This window comes from Salmo salar, chromosome ssa04 (genome assembly GCF_905237065.1).
Source record: "Salmo salar chromosome ssa04, Ssal_v3.1, whole genome shotgun sequence".
In the NCBI taxonomy this organism is placed as follows: Eukaryota; Metazoa; Chordata; class Actinopteri; order Salmoniformes; family Salmonidae; genus Salmo; species Salmo salar.
The window spans coordinates 31,922,380-31,947,600 of NC_059445.1; the positions used below are offsets into that span (position 1 = coordinate 31,922,380).

The 25,221-nt window shown below is 38.1% G+C and overlaps 1 protein-coding gene across 5 annotated transcripts in view; it reads right to left on the minus strand.

Moving 5' to 3' along the window:
• The window catches only part of lis1b (Lissencephaly-1 homolog B), a 53,656-nt gene extending 35,584 nt beyond the window's left edge, over positions 1-18,072 (minus strand). Inside the window, exon 1 of one of the 5 annotated variants that reach the window (XM_014195675.2) lies at positions 17,893-18,072. The gene's annotated coding sequence lies outside the window, so the exon portion shown is untranslated. Of the gene's footprint in view, positions 1-16,089; positions 16,593-16,662; positions 16,754-16,785; positions 16,880-17,350; positions 17,370-17,892 lie in introns of those variants that run through there. The other 4 variants (XM_045716209.1, NM_001140263.1, XM_014195674.2 and 1 more) reach the window with 4 other exon arrangements.
• Positions 18,073-25,221: the final 7,149 nt, after the last annotated feature.

Genomic DNA, 25,221 nt, shown 5'->3' on the forward strand with positions numbered 1-25,221 from the left:
CTGCAGTACTTAATACAGCTGGTGGCCACACCAGATACTGACTGTTACTTTTGACCCCCTCTTTGTTCAGGTACCCATTATTCCATTTCTGTTAGTCACATGTCTGTGGAACTTGTTCAGTTTATGTCTCAGTTGTTGAATCTTATGTTGATACAAATATTTACACGTTAAGTTTACTGAAAAAACACGTTTCTTTTTTTGCTGAGTTTACAGTTGAAGTCGGAAGTTTACATACACCTTAGCCAAATACATTTCAACTCAGTTTTTCACAATTCCTGACATTTAATCGGAGTAAAAATTCCCAGTCTTAGGTCAGTTAGGATCACCACTTTATTTTAAGAATGTGAAATGTCAGAATAATAGTAGAGAGAATGATTTATTTCAGCTTTTATATCTTTCATCACATTCCCAGTGGGTCATAAGTTTACATACACTCAATTAGTATTTGGTAGCATTGCCTTTAAATTGTTTAACTTCGGTCAAACATTTCGGGTAGCCTTCCACAATAACTTGGGTGAATGTTGGCCCATTCCTCCTGACAGAACTAGTATAACTGAGTCAGGTTTGTAGGTCTACTTGCTCGCACACGCTTTTTCAGTTCTGCACACAAATTTTCTATAGGCTTGAGGTCAGGGCTTTGTGATGGCCACTCCAATACCTTGACTTCGTTGTCCTTAAGCCATTTTGTCACAACCTTGGAAGTACGCTTGGGGTCATTGTCCATTTGGAAGACCCATTTGCAACCAAGCTTTAACTTCCTGACTGATGTCTTGAGATGTTGCTTCAATATATCCACATCATGATGCTGCACCCCATACTTCACGGTTGGGATGGTGTTCTTCGGCTTGCAAGCCTCCCCCTTTATCCTCCTAACATAATGATGGTCATTATGGCCAAACAGTTCTATTTTTGTTTCATCAGACCAGAGGACATTTCTCCAAAAATAACAATCTTTGTCCCCATGTGCAGTTGCAAACCGTAGTCTGGCTTTTTTATGGCGGTTTTGTTGCAGTGGCTTCTTCCTTGCTGAGCAGCCTTTCAGGTTATGTCGATATAGGACTCGTTTTACTGTGGATATAGATGCTTTTGTACCCGTTTCCTCCAGCATCTTCACAATGTCCTTTGCTGTTGTTCTGGGATTGATTTGCACTTTTTGCACCAAAGTACGTCCATCTCTAGGAGACAGAACGCGTCTCCTTCCTGAGCGGTATGACGGTTGCGTGTTCCCATGGGGTTTATACTTGCGTACTATTGTTTGTACAGATGAACAAAGGTCTTGGCTGATTTCTTTTTATTTTCCCATAATGTCAAGCAAAGAGGCACTGAGTTTGAAGGTAGGCCTTGAAATACATCCACAGGCACACTCCAATAGACTCAAATGATGTCAATTACACTTCTAAACCATGACATGACATCAATTTCTGGAATTTTCCAAGCTGTTTAAAGGCAGTCAACTTAGTGTATGTAAACTTCTGACACACTGGAATTGTGATACAGTGAATTATAAGTGAAATAATCTGTCTGTAAACAAAGGTTGGAGTCATTTTTCCAACAAAAGTGTATGTAAACTTCCGACTTCAACTGTACATATGAGATGAGTAATGTAGGGTATGTAATCATTATATAAAGTGGCATTGTTGAAAGTGACTAGTGATACATCTATTACATCCAATAATTAATTATTAAAGTGGCTCGAGATTTGAGTCAGTATGTTGGCAGCAGCCACTCAATGTCAGTGATGGCTGTTTAACAGTCTGATGGCCTTGAGATAGAAGCTGTTTTTCAGTCTCTCGGTCCCAGCTTTGATGCACCTGTACTGACCTCGCCTTCTGGATGATAGCGGGGTGAACAGGCAGTGTCTCGGGTAGTTGTTGTCCTTGATGATCTTTTTGGCCTTCCTGTGACATCGGGTGATGTAGTTGTCCTGGAGGGCAGGTAGTTTGCACCCGGTGATGCGTTGTGCAGACCTCACTACCCTCTGGAGAGCCTTACAGTTGTGGGCGGAGCAGTTGCCGTATCAGGCGGTGATACAGCCCGACAGGATGCTCTCGAATGTGCATCTGTAAAAGTTGAGTGTTTTTGGTGACGAGACAAATTTCTTCAGCCTCCTGAGGTTGAAGAGGCGCTGTTATGCCTTCTTCACCACGCTGTCTGTGTGGGTGGACCATTTCAGTTTGTCCGTGATGTGTACGCAGAGGAACTTAAAACTTTCCACCACTACTGTCCCCTCGATGTGAATAGGGGGGTGCTCCCTCTGATGTTTCCTGAAGTCCACGATCATCTCCTTTGTTTTTTTGACGTTGAGTGCGAGGTTATTTTCCTGACACCACACTCCGAGGGCCCTCACGTCCTCCTTGTAGGCCGTCTCGTCATTGTTGGTAATCAAGCCTAACACTGTAGTGTCGTCTGCAAACTTGATGATTGAGTTGGAGGCGTGCATGGCCAAGCAGTCATGGGTGAACAGGGAGTACAGGAGAGGGCTGAGAACGCACCCTTGTGTTGAGGATCAGCGGGGTGGAGATGTTGTTTCCGACCCTCACCACCTGGGGGCGGCCCATCAGAAAGTCTAGGACCCAGTTGGACAGGGCGGGGTCGAGACCCAGGGTCTCGAGCTTAATGACAAATTTGGAGGGTACTATGGTGTTAAATGCTGAGCTGTAGTCAATGAACAGCATTTTTAATCATAGGTAAAGTTTGTATTGGTACGGATTCTGCAACACAGTGAGACTTTATGGCTGGAACTGCAAGTGTGTCAAGGATTCCTGTTAAGTAGCAGTTAGCTGCTAGCCATTGTGAAAACAGAGCAGGCTAATGCTAGCAGTGCTAGCCCACCGGTGTTTTTATCCACACCTGGGAACAAATGTAACAAAAAAAAGAAAGTGTGAGATGATTTAGTTATTATGCCCACAGCCTCTGGAATAGCCTGCCAGAGAACCTAAGGGGGGGCCGAAACTGTGGACATATTTAAAACATATTTTTTACATTGGAGTATTTTGTGTAGATCGCTGATCATTTTTTTTTACAATTAAATCCATTTTCATCCCACTTTGTAACAACTACAAATTTGGAAAATTCAAGAGTGGTGTGAATACTTTCTGAAGGAACTGTATCAGTGAACACATGTGAATAACTAATGCAGTCCAGTCACTGTCCAGTCAAACTTTCAGTTTTGCACCAAAAGTTCACGTAGCATGCGCCACAGATCTCAAGGTAGGTCTTAGCCAGTTACTTGTCTCCTGTTCATCTCTCATTCTGTTAACTACATCATACACAACAGCCAGACCGTACAGTAAGTAATACAACAGTAGACTTAGCTAGGAGACTAACTCTCCAAACCATCCAGAGAGTCACAGACACACAAGGCCCGTATAGACCACCGGGTTCTTAGAGAGGAGCTAGGGCTAGTATTACTGGACAACATTTAGGTCACACACAAAGGGATGGGCATTTGACTGTTCATGTACTGGCCTAGGCTGACCCAATCTGAATGACAAAAGCAGTTCGCAAAGTAGCCTAAGCTGAAAATAGACTAAGAAATGATTCCAAAACTGCAGCTCGTTGGAACACATTTTACTACTTCAAATCAACCATTGGATTTAGAATTTGTGATTAAACGGTTGTCATTTGGCAAGGAATGTAGCTTGTGCCAGATACACATCTCATTCTAAAATCATGGGCCTTAATATGGAGTTGGTCCCCTCTTTGCTGCTATAACATCCTCCACTCTTCTGGGAAGGCGTTGCACTAGATGTTGGAACATTGCTGTGGGGACTTGCTTCCATTCAGCCACAAGAGCATTAGTAAAGTCGGGGACTGATGTTGGGAAATTAGGCCTGGCTTGCAGTCGGTGAGGTGTTCAATAGGGTTGAGGTCAGGGCTCTGTGCATGCTAGTCAAGTTCTTTCACACCGATCTTAACAAACCATGTTTGTATGGACCTTGCTTTGTGCATGGGGGCATTGTTATGCAGAAACAGGAAAAGGCCTTCCCCAAACTGTTGCCACAAAGTTGTAAGCACAGCATTAAGATTTCCCTTCACTGGAGTTAAGGGGCCTAGCCCAAACCATCAAAAACAGCCCCAGACCATTATTCCTGTTTCACAAAACTTCACAGTTGGGACTATGCATTGGAGCAGGTAGCGTTCTCCTGGCATCCGCCAAACCCAGATTCGTCCATCGGACTGCCAGATGTGGAAGCGTGATTCATCACTCCAGAGAATGCGTTTCCACTGCTCCAGAGTCCAATGGCAGTGAGCTTTACACCACTCCAGCCGACGCTTGGCATTGCGCATTGTGATCTTAGGCTTGTGTGCGGCTGGTCGGCCATGGAAACCCATTTCATGAAGCTCCTAACAAACAGTTCTTGTACTGCCGTTACTTCCAGAAGCAGTTATGAACTTGGTACTGAGTGTTGCAGCCTAGGACAGACAATTTTATACGTGCTGCGAGCTTCAGAAATCGGCGGTCCCGTTCTGTGAGCTTGTGTGGCCTACCACTTTGAGGCTGAGCTGTTCTTGCTCCTAGAGCAATAACAGTACTTGCACTTGACTGGGACAGCTCTAGAAGTGCATACATTTAACAAAGTGACTTGTTGGAAAGGTGGCATCCTATGACAGTAAGGTCTACACCTGTGGTATTCGATGCATGAGACAAATAAAACCTGATTTGACACGGTGCCATGTTGAAAGTCAATGAACTCCCCAGTAAGGTCATTCTACTGCCAATGTTTGTCTAAGGAGATTGCATGGCTGTGTGCTCGATTTTATACACCTGACAGGAAAGGGTGTGGCTGAAATAGCAGAATTCAGTCATTTGAAGGGGTGTCCTCATACTTTTGTATATGTAGTGTAGATAATATCCCCATTTTCTAAAATAGACATAAATGGCCTTGACAATGTATTTCCTATTAAGAAAATTCAGACATGCTTGGTTTCTGTAAAAGAAACAAACCTTGAACTTCAACTTCTTCACCAGCTCAGTGACATGTTCTTTAAATTACAGTTTGGTAGCAAGCCAAATACCAGGATATTTGTAGGAAGGAACTCGCTCAAATTGTGCCCCGTTTAGGGATGTGGCAATCATTTCATCAGATGGTGATTGTCAAGCAAATAACGGGTCGGTCTCACGGTAATTGACTGTTAATTAACATACACATTTAGCATCTCCTGGCTTCAACGTATAGCCTACAAGCCAATGATGCAGACCTTTTTAAAATGTTCCAAAGTCTAATAAATCCATGTAATATAGCCTAAACCTTCACAATAAATCCATTATTTATTTTAGACAGGTCTAAAGAAACATGATATGAAGAATATGTAGTCTTTTCAGAAGAATAGAACAGAATAGCATAGTCTGAGTAAAAACAAAAAAAACATTATTTAACTAGGCAAATCAGTTAAGAACGACAGATTTTTACCTTGTCAGCTCGGGGATTTCATCTGTTACTGGTTTAACGCTCTAACCACTAGGCTACCTGCCGCCCCTTATGTTAGGTCCTGATCTGGCTATGCCAAATGGCTGTGGGCTACACATCTAGCAGGTAAGATTTCCTTTGAATTCTGTGGCATTATTTTATAGTATGAAGAATACAATTGAACAAAGCTGAATAAAATATAAATATTTTCTCCAAATGATTTGAGGGAGTGTGCACATGCGGCTATTCTGTGTTGAGCGGTTAACGAAGAAATAGGTACTCCTATATGCTTAATTTAGAGTTAATGTAACTTGAGTTGTTCTACATGTTTTGATTTTTAATACATTGTAAGGCTGCATGATGCAACTAATGATGATTTGAAAAAAGTAGCTTGAAAGGCATGAGCTCTGCTGTTGTTTGCGCAGGGCGTACACACTTTATAAGTTTCTCACTCACAATTTGACAAGCAATTGCATGGCGGCATCCCCTCTGTGTGGCAGTAATGCACCCTAAAAAAATCCATGCCTTTTGCGTCAGGTGGCAATTGTGCCCTTGGCCCGGAGTGCTGCGTTGTGCCCTTTTCCCTGAGCGCTGCACGTGCCGGAGCAACTCACTCATATAGCTCTCCATCACCTGATCGAGTCTTTCTCACAGGCTACAAATGAAGACAGACACATCGGGGACGCAACCTTAACCAATTCCGAGATGCATATTGAAGATATTGGGAGAACTGTCCACATTCACTTTTCATCAGCAAACAACAACTGGCTATGTTAATCTACTATCCCCCATAGTACAAAAGTTGAACTATTCTATGCTAAAAATAATATTCCACACATAGTCTGGGACAGTTGTGGGATGCGATAGATGCCAAATTAATACAAATACTAGCATAAAAAAACAAACATTTTTTACACAATGTGGCTCACACAACAGATCAGAACATTTAGCTTAAAATGTTGTTAAACTATTAGGCTATTTCCTCACATTATAAGCACAGCAATGCGCACATGGCAGTAAGCTATAAGCGTGAATGTTCCATTAGCAAGAAAACACCATTATCAAAAGTGACCCAAATGCGATTATGCATGTAATGCTTTTATTATAAAGGTTAATTTTTACGGTGAAAATTATCTTCCCCAAACGTGAAACTCACGCGCTGCTTATGTATGCTAATTAAGCTCTACAACCCATGTAAAGCGGATTAATGTGCTTCATTTTAAAGAAGTTATTTGGCCACTTAAATTGCGATACAAACCTTATCAAAACATATGGACTAGGATACATGAGGTGTGCGACTATTAGTCGAAAAAGTCTCACAAAAAAGTCATTGTTTCTTATGCTGGGCATCATCCATAAGTGATAATATAGGCTAATATTGTCACCCATCAGACTATTCTTGATTTAATCTCGTCTTTACATATACTAAATAATAATATACATGTGTGAAATTTGTTTTGATGCAGCTGTCTCCAAACAGGGGCAGCGGGAAAAAAATACGTCATCTACGCACTTAAATAGCAAATGGAGGATGCTTTTCCCGTGGTTCATTTTCATGCCAACCAGGTAGGCTATACAACCAACAAGTGCTCAGCATATGTGGGAACTTCAAGATTTATCAAAATATAGTATGGTATAAGCACCGCACTTATTAATGAATAAAGAGTTCCTATTTACTATTTTACCATTATGAGTTCTTAAATAACTTAAGTTATTTATTTATTTAGGCAGCCATAGCCTTATGATTGTGTAAATATGCATAAGTAGGCTCAATCATTCAAATTGAATATCAAAATGCCTTAAAAACATGCAACACGTAGCCTACCGATTACAAGGTGCAGCCTGTGTCCAAAACATTGGAGTCTGGTCAAGTCATTCAACGCGACATGTTTAAACTTCTCCCTTAATTTTGTTATACAGTGTTGGGATGGCGACTTGGGAGAAATATGTGCAAGATGGAATCTTGTATCTCCTGTCCAGCTTGTTTATCATATTCTTGAAGCTGTCTTTGCAACTGTAAATAGGGACCATGTATTTGGCTATGTGATAGCCTCTGATGTGTCTGCGGGATGTTTTAGGTAGGGTATTATACTTGAAAACACATCGGCAATCAATGCCTGTTTGACGTAGGTGGCTGGTTGTGGCTGAGGGGCTTTGCTGCTGTTGGGCATTTTTTTTCACCATTCTTCAAATGATTGAATCAATTTGTTGTGTTGCCTATTGTCATCGCCACAAATCTGAGGTACTTTTAACACAACTTGCATTTGGTTGTTATTGGTTTGCCTGGAGCCAAAATACTGCCATACCACTGAAGAGGCACCCTTATTTGGCACCATATACCACACTGTCGTTAGTACTAACAGCACTCATGTTTCCAACACACACTCGGAGGTAAAGCCACAGAGTTTCTAAACCTCATATTGTACCGTCTTTGGTAAAGCACTTTCTCTCCTCACCCACCAGCACCTAACTGCGTGCTCTAAGCGGGGAAGCTTGTGATTGGCCTGCATGTGCATTCCAAGCAGAGAGTGAATTAACAGTCTAGCGTGTCTCATTGGAGGGGGTACCGGAGTCTAGTTGTTGTATTTACGGATCGTCAAATAAAGGAGAAAAATCGCAGCCTCTTGCGATATGGATATTGCACATACCAATATCTCAATTTCATGAATCATGCAGCCCTAGTTTCGATATTCCAAACATATCGCTCATCATGTCTTCTGCTGAGGGAAATTAGAGTCATGAGAAAACAAGTTTTGATCAGTCATGGAAATATGTGCTGAAAACAAATTGGCTCCCTATTTAAAAAGACTGAGAACAAGCTACGAAATAACAACACTGGAGCTTTGGTGCAGGTACAGCCAACTAGCTCAACATTTTGAACGCGATATTGTCGCTACATCGCGAAAAATAATATCCCGATATTAGGTATGCACATTTCGGCCGATTTTGCTGCCGACTCACTGACCCTCATTCACCCGTCACATATTGTATAAAAAAAAAAATGTCCAAACAAAATTACGTGACCAACAGAAAATACTATGCATGCTTGTACAAGTAACTGACATTTTTCATTAAGAGCTTAATGAAAACATGCAACAATAGCACACCCTTTGTCTTACAGTAAAGTCTATAGCCCATTATTGAACATGCAACTGCTGTAATGAAGCAGCTAAATAAACATGTTCAAACATTTACCAAAATGCAATTTGTGGGAAAACACGGTATACCGGGCTGGGCGGTGTACCGTATTGTACTATATAGTGGTATTTATGCACGGACGGGTTTGGGTTTTGTTTGGTTTGTTAAATGTGATACATTTTTATAGTTTACTCCGCTACTTGAGTACTCTCTCTCGCTCACTCAACGAGCGCATTTGTTGTTGCAAGACCACGAGACACTTTCGTTCAGTCTGCATGGTCAATGCAGCACATGCAACAATGTTGCTTCCACTTTGATCTTAATATAAATCCACAAGTGTTCCATAATTACGATATTAGTTTGTGTTTCAAACAGCTAGTTTGTATTTTCTTAGCAAGTTAAGCTAAATTGTGTTAGCCACTAATGCTAATCGCTAGTTAGCTGAGTCAGAGCAAAGCTAATACAGCCTGATACCAGTACTGGTGGAGGCTTAAATCAGCATGTTTTTGTGCAACACTATCTTCTAAATGAAAAAGGAATAGGCGAATGTTGGCTATATGAATAAAGATTTAATGTAGCCAAATATTATAGAGTCTCCTAGGAAACACTGAACATCACATTGGTTCCTACCCTGTCACAATAACTCATCCATGGCATTTTCATTCGTTGTCATGTCAAACACTGTATTCAAAGTGCACACTATTATTTATATTCTAACTATAGAATTATAAACATTCTATTTCCATGATTCCAGAAGTTCACCCAAGTGTTTTGATCTAAATCGCAATTGCAACATTTGGTTAAAAATAAGGCCTAGTATTTTTGCCCATATCTTGGCAGTGTGAAAATGATCTCAAATGACTGCAGGAACTGCAGAAATTGATGGAAATTGTTTTAGGTTGAAGTTGAACTGAAAAGTATAAAACAAATCAGAACTAAGAAAGACCCATTGAAATAATTTAGAATATCTGTGTTGCCACCCTAGGGTCATGCACTACTCAAAGCAAATGTTGAACTTTTATTAATCAAAAACATAAAATACCGTCATAGATTTAAAAAATACCACATATACATATGTATGCATGCATGTATATATATATATATGCATGTATGTGTATATATACATGCATATATATATATATATATATATATATATATATATATATATATATATATATATATATATATATATATATATATATATATATACATATATATATGCATGTATATATATACATATATGCATGCATATATATATATACATATATGCATGCATATATATATATACATATATGCATGCATATATATATATACATGCATATATATATGCATGCATATATATATATATATATATATATATATATATAGCATATATCATGCATATATATATATATATATATGCATATATATATATATATGCGTATATATATATATATATATATGCGTATATATATATACACATACATGCATGCGTATATATATATACACATACATGCATGCGTATATATATATACACATACATGCATGCGTATATATATATATACACATACATGCATGCGTATATATATATATACACATACATGCATGCATATATATATATATACACATACATATATATATATATACACATACATGCATGCATATATATATATACACATACATGCATGCATATATATATATACACATACATGCATGCATATATATATATACACATACATGCATGCATATATATATATATACACATACATGCATGCATATATATATATACACACATACATGCATGCATATATATATATACATACATGCATGCATATATATATATACATACATGCATGCATATATATATACACATATATACATACATGCATGCATATATATATACATACATATATATATATATATATACATGCATGCATATATATATACATACATGCATATATATATACATGCATGCATATATACATGCATGCATACATACATGCATGCATACATACATGCATGCATACATGCATGCATATATATATACATACATGCATGCATATATATATACATACATGCATGCATATATATATACATACATGCATGCATATATATATATACATACATGCATGCATATATATATATACATACATGCATGCATATATATATATACATACATGCATGCATATATATATACATACATGCATGCATATATATATACATACATGCATGCATATATATATACATACATGCATGCATATATATATATACATACATGCATGCATATATATATACATACATGCATGCATATATATATACATACATGCATGCATATATATATACATGCATGCATATATATATACATACATGCATGCATATATATATACATACATGCATATATATATATACATACATGCATGCATATATATATATACATACATGCATGCATATATATATATACATACATATATATACATACATGCATGCATATATATATACATACATATATATATATATATACATGCATGCATATATATATACATACATGCATGCATATATATATACATGCATGCATACATACATGCATGCATACATGCATACATATATACATACATGCATGCATATATATATACATACATGCATGCATATATATATACATACATGCATGCATATATATATACATACATGCATGCATATATATATATACATACATGCATGCATATATATATATACATACATGCATGCATATATATATATACATACATGCATGCATATATATATATACATACATGCATGCATATATATATATACATACATGCATGCATATATATATACATACATGCATGCATATATATATACATACATGCATGCATATATATACATACATGCATATATATATATACATACATGCATGCATATATATATACATACATGCATATATATATACATACATGCATATATATATATACATGCATGCATATATATATATACATACATGCATGCATATATATATATACATACATGCATATATATATACATACATGCATGCATATATATACATACATGCATATATATACATACATACATGCATATATATATACATACATGCATGCATATATATATACATACATGCATGCATATATATATACATACATGCATGCATATATATATATACATACATGCATGCATATATATATACATACATGCATGCATATATATATACATACATGCATGCATATATATATACATACATGCATGCATATATATATACATACATGCATGCATATATATATACATACATGCATGCATATATATATATATACATACATGCATGCATATATATATATACATACATGCATGCATATATATATATACATACATGCATGCATATATATATACATACATGCATGCATATATATATATACATACATGCATGCATATATACATGCATGCATATATATATACATACATGCATATATATATACATACATGCATGCATATATATATACATACATGCATGCATATATATACATACATACATATATATACATACATGCATGCATATATATATACATACATATATATATATATATACATGCATGCATATATATATACATACATGCATGCATATATATATACATGCATGCATATATACATGCATGCATACATACATGCATGCATACATACATGCATGCATACATATATACATACATGCATGCATATATATATACATACATGCATGCATATATATATACATACATGCATGCATATATATATACATACATGCATGCATATATATATACATACATGCATGCATATATATATACATACATGCATGCATATATATATATACATACATGCATGCATATATATATATACATACATGCATATATATATACATACATGCATGCATATATATATATACATACATGCATGCATATATATATATACATACATGCATGCATATATATATATACATACATGCATGCATATATATACATACATGCATGCATATATATATATACATACATGCATGCATATATATATATACATACATGCATGCATATATATATATACATACATGCATGCATATATATATATACATACATGCATGCATATATATATATATACATACATGCATATATATATATATACATACATGCATATATATATATACATACATGCATGCATATATATATAACATACATGCATGCATATATATATATACATACATGCATGCATATATATATATACATACATGCATGCATATATATATACATACATGCATGCATATATATATATACATACATGCATGCATATATATATACATACATGCATGCATATATATATACATGCATGCATATATATATACATGCATGCATATATATATACATACATGCATGCATATATATATACATACATGCATGCATATATATATACATACATGCATGCATATATATATACATACATGCATTCATATATATATACATACATGCATGCATATATATATACATACATGCATGCATATATATATACATACATGCATGCATATATATATACATACATGCATATATATACATACATGCATGCATATATATATACATACATGCATGCATATATATATACATACATGCATGCATATATATATACATACATGCATGCATATATATATATATACATGCATGCATATATATATATACATACATGCATGCATATATATATATACATACATGCATGCATATATATATATACATACATGCATGCATATATATATATACATACATGCATATATATATACATACATGCATGCATATATATATATACATACATGCATGCATATATATATACACATACATGCATGCATATATATACATACATGCATGCATATATATACATACATGCATGCATATATATATATACATACATACATGCATGCATATATATACATACATACATGCATATATATATACATACATACATGCATGCATATATATACATACATACATGCATATATATATACATGCATACATATATACATACATGCATACATATATACATACATGCATACATATATACATACATGCATACATACATACATACATACACATACATACATATATATACATACATACATACATACACATACATACATACATACATACACATACATGCATACATATACACATACATGCATACATATACACATACATGCATACATTATATATATATATACACATTATATATATACACATTATATATATACACATTATATATACACATTATATATACACATTATATATACACATTATATATACACATTATATATATATATATATATATATACATACATATATATATACACATACACATATATATATACACATACACATATATATGTGTATGTATATATACACACACACACACACACACGTTTGCCTCTGCCAGGTGGCTGAAACTTGGCCACAAGTGGATCTTCCAGCAAGACAACAACCCCAAGCACACATCAAAATCCACAAAGAAATTAATTGGCCACAAAATCTATATTTTTGCAAATGGCCATCTCAGTCTCCAGACATGAAGAGGTCAGTCCATAAGTGCAGATGAATGATATCAAGGATCTGGAAGGATTCTGTATGGAGGAATGGTTTTAGCTCTCTCCCAATGTGTTCTCCAACTCAGAGCCTTTTTCTAAAATGTTTTGTGTGTCATTATCCTCACAAGATGAGGTATTGAAAGGTGTTAAAAGATGGTTGTCAATCATTTTGACACCTACCTTTGAGAAAATAAAAAAAGTATTAGTTAAACAAAATCTCATTCTCTGAGCATTTGTATTAGTATAAAATAATAGCTCAATATTTTAAATTATAATGTTTGATCATCTTTTTTAAGCGTGTCAATTTCAGACCCAACTGTATGCACTAATAATAGCAGACTGACAAAAACAGTGAAGTTTAGCACCGGCTCATTAATTGTTGTTTTTAATGTCCTGTTGCTCGCTGTTCGTTCCACCCTCACTCAAATCATGGATGACAGCTGCCTACTTGCTTAAACGCAAATAATGACCTAGAATTCAGATCAGATGTACCTTGATGGTTGGTAAAAAACAAAACGTTGAATTGTTAGTGGGTTCAAGGGAGATTATTTACTAGGTAATGTCAGCCCACATCACAAACAGCTGTGTCAAGACAGCATTGGGAGAGTTCGTTTTGCATGGCCCGGTGCCCCAGGTTTGCTGAGTTAATTAAGCAATAAAGCACGAGGGGGTGTGGTATATGGCCAATATACCACGGCTAAGTGCTGTTCTTAGCCACGACACATAGTGGAGTGCCTGGACACAGCCCTTAGCCGTGGTATATATGTCATATACCACAAACCCCTGAGGTGCCTTATTGCTATTATAAACTGGTTACCAATGTAATTACAGCAGTAAAAATATATTTTTGTCATACCCATGGTATACCACGGCAGTCAGACAATCAGCATCCAGGGCTCAAACTACCCAGTTAATAATGCATTTTAGACAATTCAATTGGTCCTCAAGGGTAATCTCCACCCACCGGGTGGGCCATGCAAAACAAAACTCGGCTAATAGAGCTCGCCAGCTTGTAGTCCTAAAAAACAGAAATGAGTTACCTCTGGTTCATTCAGCCATTCCTATGGGGGTTTGGGGATAAACACCAAAAATAGGGTCTAAGGTTAACCCAGGCTTAGAAGATCTTATATGGTTTGTTCTGAGAAGTTACGAGTCAGTTAATATGACCTTTATGAATTATGACGCCTTTATATGCGGCAGGTAGATAAGAGCGTCTGCTAAATTACTAAAACGTAATGTGCTTGTTCCGATTACATAATTTAAAAAATGTGACATTAGCTGCTTAAGAGCATCTCAGAACAATGTGTATAAGATCTAAGCATGCGTTTACCACAGACCTTATACGCCATTCATTTTCACATTGGCCTCTGCTTACAGAAATACGCCATTAACGTTACTTTTTATTTTCTATGAGTCCCCTCCAGTGACAGCTAACGTTAGCTAGCTAGCTCAAACTACGTTGTCTTTGCCATAAAGGCTCATGAAAATACCCTTCTGGCTTGCTAACTGTTGACAACACAAATCGTGAATCTAACGTTATAACGTTAAGCTAGCTAACTGGCTATCTGAACCGAAATGTAGATATAAACCCAGCGAATGTCCGATGTAGAGCAGCCACTAGACAACCAGAGACCACTTTATCTGTGTAACGTTATTCATGATAAACACCAGCCAAAACAAACACCATAATGCGAAAACTCCACCCTGTTTAGCTTACATTCTGGTGGCAAACAAGCTGTTTCATCACATGAACGATGTGATTTATTTTGAACATTCAGCCCATTTAAGCCTTGATCGACATGTATATATGCTCGAGGAATCAACACCAGAAATGTGACGTTACTAATTTAACTCAAATGGCACGCAAGATCGCTAACGTTACATAGTTAACGTTAACGCCCTAGTTAGCTAACATTACTATAGTTAGCCATTTTCCAAAAGTGTTTACACAAGTAGACAACTCCTTACCTTAGCTAGATTAAATATCGGCGCAGGTAGTAAGGCAAAGGTGATACTTAAATAGGTGGTTTACTAGCCAATATACCGGTAGGTAGCTACACGATCTAGCATGGAGGGAATTGGCTATCGAAGGTTGCAGCAATGACCAACATACGCCCTTCCAGCCAGTTAGCTAGTTGACGAATGCAGCTTGTTACGTTAGCTAGTAAGACCGAAATTGAAACGGTTCGTTAGCATTTTGTCTTGCCCAAGTCCTCTCACCAAACATGACATTGTCACCTAATAGAAGTAATAAACCTATACTATATTCTATAGTTCTGTAATTTCAATCAATCATTCCGCATTCTGACCATTTAAAGTCGAACCAACTGAGCCGTGGCTAATTGCTATGCTGACTTGCTATGTTAGCTACTAAAGTTTAAAATCTTAGTAAGCTAACGTTCCACGTAAACAAACTCGATGTGAATGCTAGCCAAGTTTCCAAATGTCATGGATTAAAACTACACGTCGAAACATCATTGGATAAAGGTATCAGAGTAAGATAGAATGTCATGATTTAGCTACAATAATCAATTTCCCAACCGTGTGTTGTTGCTGTAACTGCCTCCGCCATTTTGAGACAGACGGGAAGCGCAAAACAACTGCAGCCACATCGTCATCATTACCGCTTCGTTTTATCAAGATAATAAAATCAACTCAACTCACCCTTCTATGTATGATCTGTCTCAAAGTCCGTGTTCTGTGATCTAAATAGGCGATACAATGTTATGTTTTTGCTGGGATATGTCCTATCACCAGGCAGGATCAATCTTGTTTTCAGTACGCGCACGGGTTGGGGTTTGTGTTGCTTCGCAGGCGGTGACAGCGCAGTGCGCACGCCCGGTTGAAATGAATAATATTAATAATAATGATAATAATAATTATTCTTCTATGATATCATGGCGGTCCGTAAACAATCGTTTAAGTGCACTCCGCCACCTACTGTGCTGGAATGTACGATCAATCATGGTCTGCCCAATTCTGTACTACCATGAACAAATTCTAGACCAAATAAATCCCTAACTTCTTCCACACCCTCCTCCAAACCTCCAACCCCATTTAACTTTATCTATATCATGCTGAAACACTCCACCCTTAGGTTTGTTCAGCATGTCAACAACCATTTCAACAGTAACATCTGTTACCCCCAATATCTATTTTGCCATCTCCACAATAACCTTCAACCTGGCATTTCAGCTTTCCACAACCTGAGTCATATTGATAACCTTACCAATAAAAGCTATGAAGTCCACTTTATTCATTATCAAAGTGTCCTTTGACGCCGCACATTCATGAGCACAGATTTCTGAACAGGCCTCGAAACCATGCCAGGACCATCAGAAGCACCAGCCCTGACAGTAGGTCCACAGGTACATCCATGCAAGATCCATCAGTCAGACAGCAGGTCCACTTAGTACAGGAGCATCCATGTAAGATCCATCAGTCTGACAGTAGGTCCACTTACTACAGGTAGGTCCATGTAAGATCCATCAGTCTGACAGTAGAATTGCAGAAAATAACTGTTACACACGACTGTTACATGTCATTATTATCGTGTCAATATTAGCTAGCTAGCTATGAACCTCAGCTATCATAGCCGATTGTATTGACATCAACACAGTCTGAATAGAATCAATGAAGCCTATGGATTGAATAGAATATAATATTATTGTGCCAAGGATGCAAGTCGTACATACATGTAGTTATTACCAAGCATGAGTTCACCACATTGTAGCCTGTACATTTAATATATTCACTGATCATATACTCTACCTTGACAAATAAAGGTGTGGTTCAGTATGAATGCCCGTGAGACATTATTTTTCAGTCGTATCCAATATCAGGAGTATCAAACTCCAGTCTGTGAATGATGCTGTCACAGTATCCACAGAAAATGATGACCCCTCGGGGACTGCGGTTGAAAATTAGCCGGCTGGCTAAAACCGGCACTTTTACTGAAACGTTGATTAATGTGCACTGTCCCTGTAAAAATAAAATAAACTCAAACTCAAACCCCTCCTCGGCCGGGCGGCGCTCGGCGGTCGTCGTCGCCGGTCTACTAGCTGCCACCGATCTATGTTCTGTGTTCGTTGTGTTTTGTCTGTTTAAGTCCGCACCTGTTTCCGTTTCTGTAATTAGTAGGGGGGGTATTTAGTTTGTTCCTTTTGGTTTGTGTTTTGTGCGGGATTGTTTATTCGCCAGCGGGCAGGTCTGTGAACGGTCTGTGGTTTTTGCACATTTTTCCCCAGCGGATTCTCGCTAGAGGAATGTTATATTTGCCGGGCTGCGCCCCGTGCGTATCTTTGTTTTCTCGGGGTTAACTGTGTTCCCGTGTGGTCTCTGGGCACACCCTATGCCCTTTTGTTACGCCGAGTGTTTTTTTCGGTGCAATAAATATACCGTCCTACGGCACAACTGGACTACGTCTCCTGCGTTTGACTCTGCCTTTTCCTCCTGCCTTACGGAATCGTGACAGATGCTGTCTGCATGCATGTATTACAATTATGCACTTCAACAGTGTTTACCAATCCTGGTCCTGGGACATTAATGGTTACACATTGTAACTCTGCAATGAACTACAACACATTATTTAACTAGTTAAAGGCTGATTTGTAATTCATATATATAGAGAACCAGAATTAAAAAAAACTTACGCTACACTTCCTATGTGTCATGTAAATACTCTAAAACAGGTTCATCTCCATATCTAATTTCCTTCATCTGAGGACACAGGATAGGTGTAGCATGTCATCAAATGAGACTTAATTTCAACCAGTAGAGAATTTGAAAAGCTTTAATGAAAGAAGTTCAATATCCAAGTGTTATAAATAAGTACATGCATAATACATTATAATTGTAATATGATATAAATACAAGTTCAATCTGTACTTCAATGCACATCTGGTATGAATTATAAAAACACAGGAAGAAAGAAGTTTGGGAGAGAGGTGTGAGAGTGTAAAAGACAAAGGGGAAGAGTTAAGAACTGAGGAGCAGGGAAGATAGCATATGATGAATGAATTATAGTGCTACTAAACTTCATATTCTCTCAGGTCAACACAATTACATAAGTGTCTAGCGGTGTTTCCTAACCAGCCTTGGGCACCCAGTAGGCCCGTGAGGTGGCAATGACAGGACTGGGAGTTGGCATCCTCTCTCACATCAAAACATACAGTACCTGCAAATGAGAGAAAGAGCATGATTAAGCCTTGTGTTATTTTAATCCCAACACTGTCAGTCATCATAATCATCAGGAATTGAATGCAAAACTGACCTTGGATCATTAACTCTGGGACTACTACATCTCTATCTGTATTTCAATGTAAACATCTCTTTAATAATACTTCCTGTTGACCTGACCAAGTGACCTTTCACCTCTGATCATGCTGTGCCCTCTGTGTCAGGCAGTTCACAAGCTGGAGGGGTTCACCGACACAGCTGATATAACCTAGAGGATTTAGGGAGAAGGGGGAGAGAGATGAAGTGAAGGAGAGAGACTTATTGAAAAAATAAGGTAGTTAAAGAGACAGTGTTCAACAGGAATATTTGTGTGTGGCCTCACCTGGTGTCCCACACGGAGTGGCTGCAGAGTACTTTATACTGAAAAACAGACGAGGCACACAAGGACAAACAAATAGCGTTGATGCATAAATATAAATAATTGAGTGTCTTATTATTCTCCATGGTTGGTCCTCTTGCCTATTCTTTGAAGGTGGAAGGAGCCACAGTTATACAGGGGAGCCTACTTACTGCACAACACAATCCATCAATAAGATTGATACACGAGTGTGTACTGTAGGTTTGGGTTGTAGGGTGTCTAGTTGTTCTACATTCAATATGGGTGACTCTTAAGCGCCTGTTGTTTTTGTATAGACATCCCCCTTATTCTGAACAGCACCCTCACCTGAGAAGTAGAAATCAAAGGGAGAGAAACTGGAAATTGAATAACTGTAGTTGACATAGCTTGGAAATGGAAGAATACTCTTATTGCAATGTGGATGGCTCTTAAAAGAGTTGTGCATAGTGTAGTCTATGGTGTTGCCAGGGAACAGCACCCTCTTAGAAGAAGTAGGAGGTGAAGATCTCCTGCATACGGATTGTCTCCCGAGCTGTGTTGTTGGCCCCGATCTTTGGAACATCCTGCAGAGCAGCAGACCTCTCCTATGGCAGATGGTGGCGAGCTGCAGGTCCCCTCCTGGTCCTCATGTCTATCATGAAGTTATGCAGGACACAGATAGCTTTCACACATACTTGAATTCCCCCACGAGGCAGTGCCCTACATGGCAATTGTCAGCAATTGTTTTGGGACCTCATCTGCATACAGGCTTTCACAGCTCTCTGTATCTGAGGACAGAAAACATCAAAAGAAACAAACTTCATTATACTCAAATTAGACAGAACCAGTGGTGGCCTGTCATTTTGCATGTTATTTTGGCATTAATACATTTGCAAACAATAAATACATTTTTTTGCTTTCTTGAGTAAGGCAGCTCCGAAATGCAGGTGTGTCAGCCTAGATCAGTGCTTTCTGTGTTGGTGGGGCAGCCAGTGAACAATACGGATCGTAGGGGTTGGTATTGTTCTCTAGTTGCGCCGTGATTGGCTCAGTATTCTGTAACTCCTGGGGACACTACATCACTGCAAAATCTATGGGTAGAGCTAGAAAATTCAAGCCCTTTGGGTGCTGCCATAGAGTTACATCAGAAGTGCCCAGGTTAAAGAAGGCTCAAGGTCATTGGCCACAGATAAAATTACATTAAATCACGTTATATCTACAGTAGCTTTGATTGGACTTACATTTTTTAGCTAGCAGTCATCATGAATCAAGTCAACAATCTAATGGCAAATCCTTTTCAATCATTGTAGTATGATGAGAAATAATGAAGAGAAATTATAGATAAAACATATCTGGCTCACCGGCCATTGAACATAAACATTACACAACAAGTTGGAAATCACAAATTTAACAATGAATGGTTTGGAAAGAATCGGTGGCTAACTGCAAGCATCACAAATCAATCACTAGCCTGCTATTCAGTGGAGAGGTTGTGTGGTCCAAGTGTGGGTTTAACCTGTTGGGGATAGGGGGCAGTATTTGCACGGCCGGATAAAAAATTTACCCGATTTAATCTGGTTACTACTCCTGCCCAGTAACTAGAATATGCATATAATTATTGGCTTTGGATAGAAAACACCCTAAAGTTTCTAAAACTGTTTGAATGGTGTCTGTGAGTATAACAGAACTCATATGGCAGGCAAAAACCTGAGAAGATTCCAAACAGGAAGCGCCCTCTCTGACAAGTTGTTGTTCATCTTGGCTCTTTTTATTGAAGACTGAGGATCTTTGCAGTAAAGTGACATTTCCTACGGCTCCCATAGGCTCTCAGAACCCGGGAAAAAGCTGAATGATATCGAGGCAGCCTCTGGCTGAAACACATTATCGCGTTTGGATAGTGGCTGGTCAGAGTACTCTGAGACTCAAGCTCGTGCACGAGATGTATTTATTTTCTCTCTCTTTGTACGTATACAGGCTTTCCCGGTCGGAATAGTATCGCTTTTTTACGAGAAAAATGGCATAAAAATTGATTTTAAACAGCGGTTGACATGCTTCGAAGTACGGTAATGGAATATTTAGACATTTTTTGTCACGAAATGCGCCATGCTCGCCAGCCTTATTTACCCTTTCGGGTAGTGTCTTGAACGCACGAACAAAACGCCGCTGTTTGGATATAACAATGGATTATTTGGGACCAAACCAACATTTGTTATTGAAGTAGCAATCCTGGGAGTGCATTCTGACGAAGAACACCAAAGGTAATCAAACTTTTCTAATAGTAAATCGGAGTTTGGTGAAGGCTAAACTTGCTGGGTGTCTAAATAGCTAGCCCTGTGATGCCGGGCTATCTACTGAGAATATCGAGTGCATAGAGGACATATCGAGTGCATAGAGGAGTTCTGTATCTATAATTCTTAAAATAATTGTTATGTTTTTTGTGAACGTTTATCGTGAGTAATTTAGTAAATTCACCGGCAGTGTTCGGGGGGAATGCTAGTCACATGCTAATGTAAAAAGCTGTTTTTTGATATAAATATGAACTTGATTGAACAAAACATGCATGTATTGTATAACATAATGTCCTAGGGTTGTCATCTGATGAAGATCATCAAAGGTTAGTGCTGCATTTAGCTGTGGTTTTGTTTTTTGTGACATTATATGCTAGCTTGAAAAATGGGTGTCTGATTATTTCTGGCTGGGTACTCTGCTGACATAATCTAATGTTTTGCTTTCGTTGTAAAGCCTTTTTGAAATCGGACAGTGTGGTTAGATTAACGAGAGTCTTGTCTTTAAAATGGTGTAAAATAGTCATATGTTTGAAAAATTGACGTTTTTGCATTTTTTAGGTATTTGAATAACGCGCCACGGGATTACACTGGCTGTTGAGTAGGTGGGACGCAAGCGTCCCATCTAGCCCATAGAGGTTAATAGTGGGATTCAAATCTTTGTCCTGTATTGATACTTTGCTTGTTTCATGGTTCGTCTGAGGGCATAGCAGGATTTCTTATAATCATCCGGATTAGTGTCCCGCTCCTTGAATGCAGCAGCTCTAACCTCTAGCTCAGTGTGGATGTTGCCTGTAGTCTTAGTGCCAGCATCGGTTTTGCTTGTAAGCAGGAATCAGGAAGATAGAATTATGGTCAGATTAGCCAAATGGAGGACGATGGAGAGTTTTGTATGTGTCTCTGTGTGCAGTAAAGGTGGTCTAGAGATGTTTTTCCTCTGGTTGCACATGTGACATTCTGGTAGAATTGAGGTAAAACTGATTTAAGTTTGCCTGCATTAAAGTCCCCGGCCACTAGGAGCGCCGCCTTTGCATTTCTTGTTTGCTTATGGCCTTAAACAGCTCGTTGAGTGCTGTCTTAGAGCCAACATCGGTTTGTGGTGGTAAACAGACAGCTACGAAAAATATAGATGAAAACTATCTTGGTATATTGTGTGGTCTACAGCGTATTATTTTACATTTTAGTCATTTAGCAGACGCTCTTATCCCAGAGCGACTTACAGTAGTGAATGCATACATTTCTTACGTTTCTTTCTCTGTACTGGTCCCCCGTGGGAAACAAACCCACAACCCTGGCGTTGCAAACACCATGCTCTACCAACTGAGCCACACGGGACTGAGGTACTCTACCTCAGGCGAGCAATGCCTCGAGACTTCCTTAATATTAGACATTGAACACCAGCTGTTATTGACAAATAGACACACCCCAGCCCCTCGTCTTACCAATCATAGCTGTTCTGTCCTGCCGATGTACAGAAAACCCAGCCAACTTTATATTATCCGTGTCGTCGTTTAGCCACGACTCGGTGAAACATACAGTTTTTAATGTCCTGTTAGTAGGATAGTCTCGAACAAAGATCCTTCAGTTTATTCTCCAGTGATTGCACATTGGCCAATAGAATGGATGGTAGAGGCGGGTAACCCACTCACCGATGAATTCTCACAAGGAACCTCGAACTCCGGCCCATGTATTTCAGTCTTTTCTTCACGCGAATGATGGGGATTTGGGCCTGGTCTTGGTGAAGCAGTATATCCGTGTTTGGGCCTGGTCTCGGTGAATGCGGTGTTTTCGTGTTTGGTGCCGACAGAGATGGACGCCTCGCTTCGCGTTCTTAGGAAACTATGCAATATTTTTTTTTTTTACATATTATTTCTTTCAATGTTACCCCAGGAAATCTTTAGTCTTATCACATAAAGCCGGAAGGAACTATTGAATATAAGAGCAACATCAACTTACCAACATTAAGACCAGGAATACGACTTTCCCGAAGCGGATCCTCTGTTTGGACCACCAAACAGAGGATGGATCGGATCCCAGTAGGCGACCCAAAACAACGGAGCCGCAGAAGGGGCAGACAGAGCGGTCTTCTGGTTAGGCTCAGTAGACGGGCTCACCGCCCAACGCTCCCGAGTATACTACTTGCCAATGTCCAGTCTCTTGACAACAAAGTAGATGAAATTCGAGCAAGGGTTGCCTTCCAGAGAGACAACAAAGATTATAACATTCTTTGTTTCACGGAAACATGGCTCACTAGGGATATGTTATCAGAGTCGGTACAGCCACCCGATTTCTTCACGCATCATGCCAACAGAAACAAACATCTCTCTGGTAAGAAGAAGGGCGGGCGTGTATGCCTTATGATTAACGAGTCGTGGTGTGATCATAACAACATACAGAAACTCAAGTCCTTTTGTTCACCTGACCTAGAATTCCTTACGATCAAATGCCAACCGCATTATCTACCAAGAGAATTCTCTTCGATTATAATCACAGCCGTGTATATCCCCCCCAAGCAGACACCTCGACGGCCCTCGAAGACTCTCGTTAATCTAACCACACTGTCCGATTTCAAAAAGGCTTTACAACGAAAGCAAAACATTAGATTATGTCAGCAGAGTACCCACCCATTTTTCAAGCTAGCATATAATGTCACAAAAACCCAAACCACAGCTAAATGCAGCACTAACCTTTGATGATCTTCATCAGATGACAACCCTAGGACATTATGTTATACAATACATGCATGTTTTGTTCAATCAAGTTCATTTTTATATCAAAAAACAGCTTTTTACATTGGCATGTGACGTTCAGAACTAGCATACCCCCCGCAAACTTCCGGGGAATTTACTAACAATTTACTAAATTACTCACGATAAACGTTCACAAAAAGCATAACAATTATTTTAAGAATTATAGATACAGAACTCCTCTATGCACTCGATATGTCCGATTTTAAAATAGCTTTTTGGTGAAAGCACATATTGCAATATTCTAAGTACATAGCCCAGCCATCACGGGCTAGCTATTTAGACACCCGGCAAGTTTAGCCTTCACCAAAATCCGATTTACTATTACAAAAGTTTGATTACCTTTTGTTGTCTTCGTCAGAATGCACTCCCAGGACTGCTACTTCAATAACAAATGTTGGTTTGGTCCAAAATAATCCATCGTTATATCCGAATAGCGGCGTTTTGTTTGTGCGTTCCAGACACTATCCGAATGGTAAATAAGGGTCGTGCGCATGGCGCAATTCGTGACAAA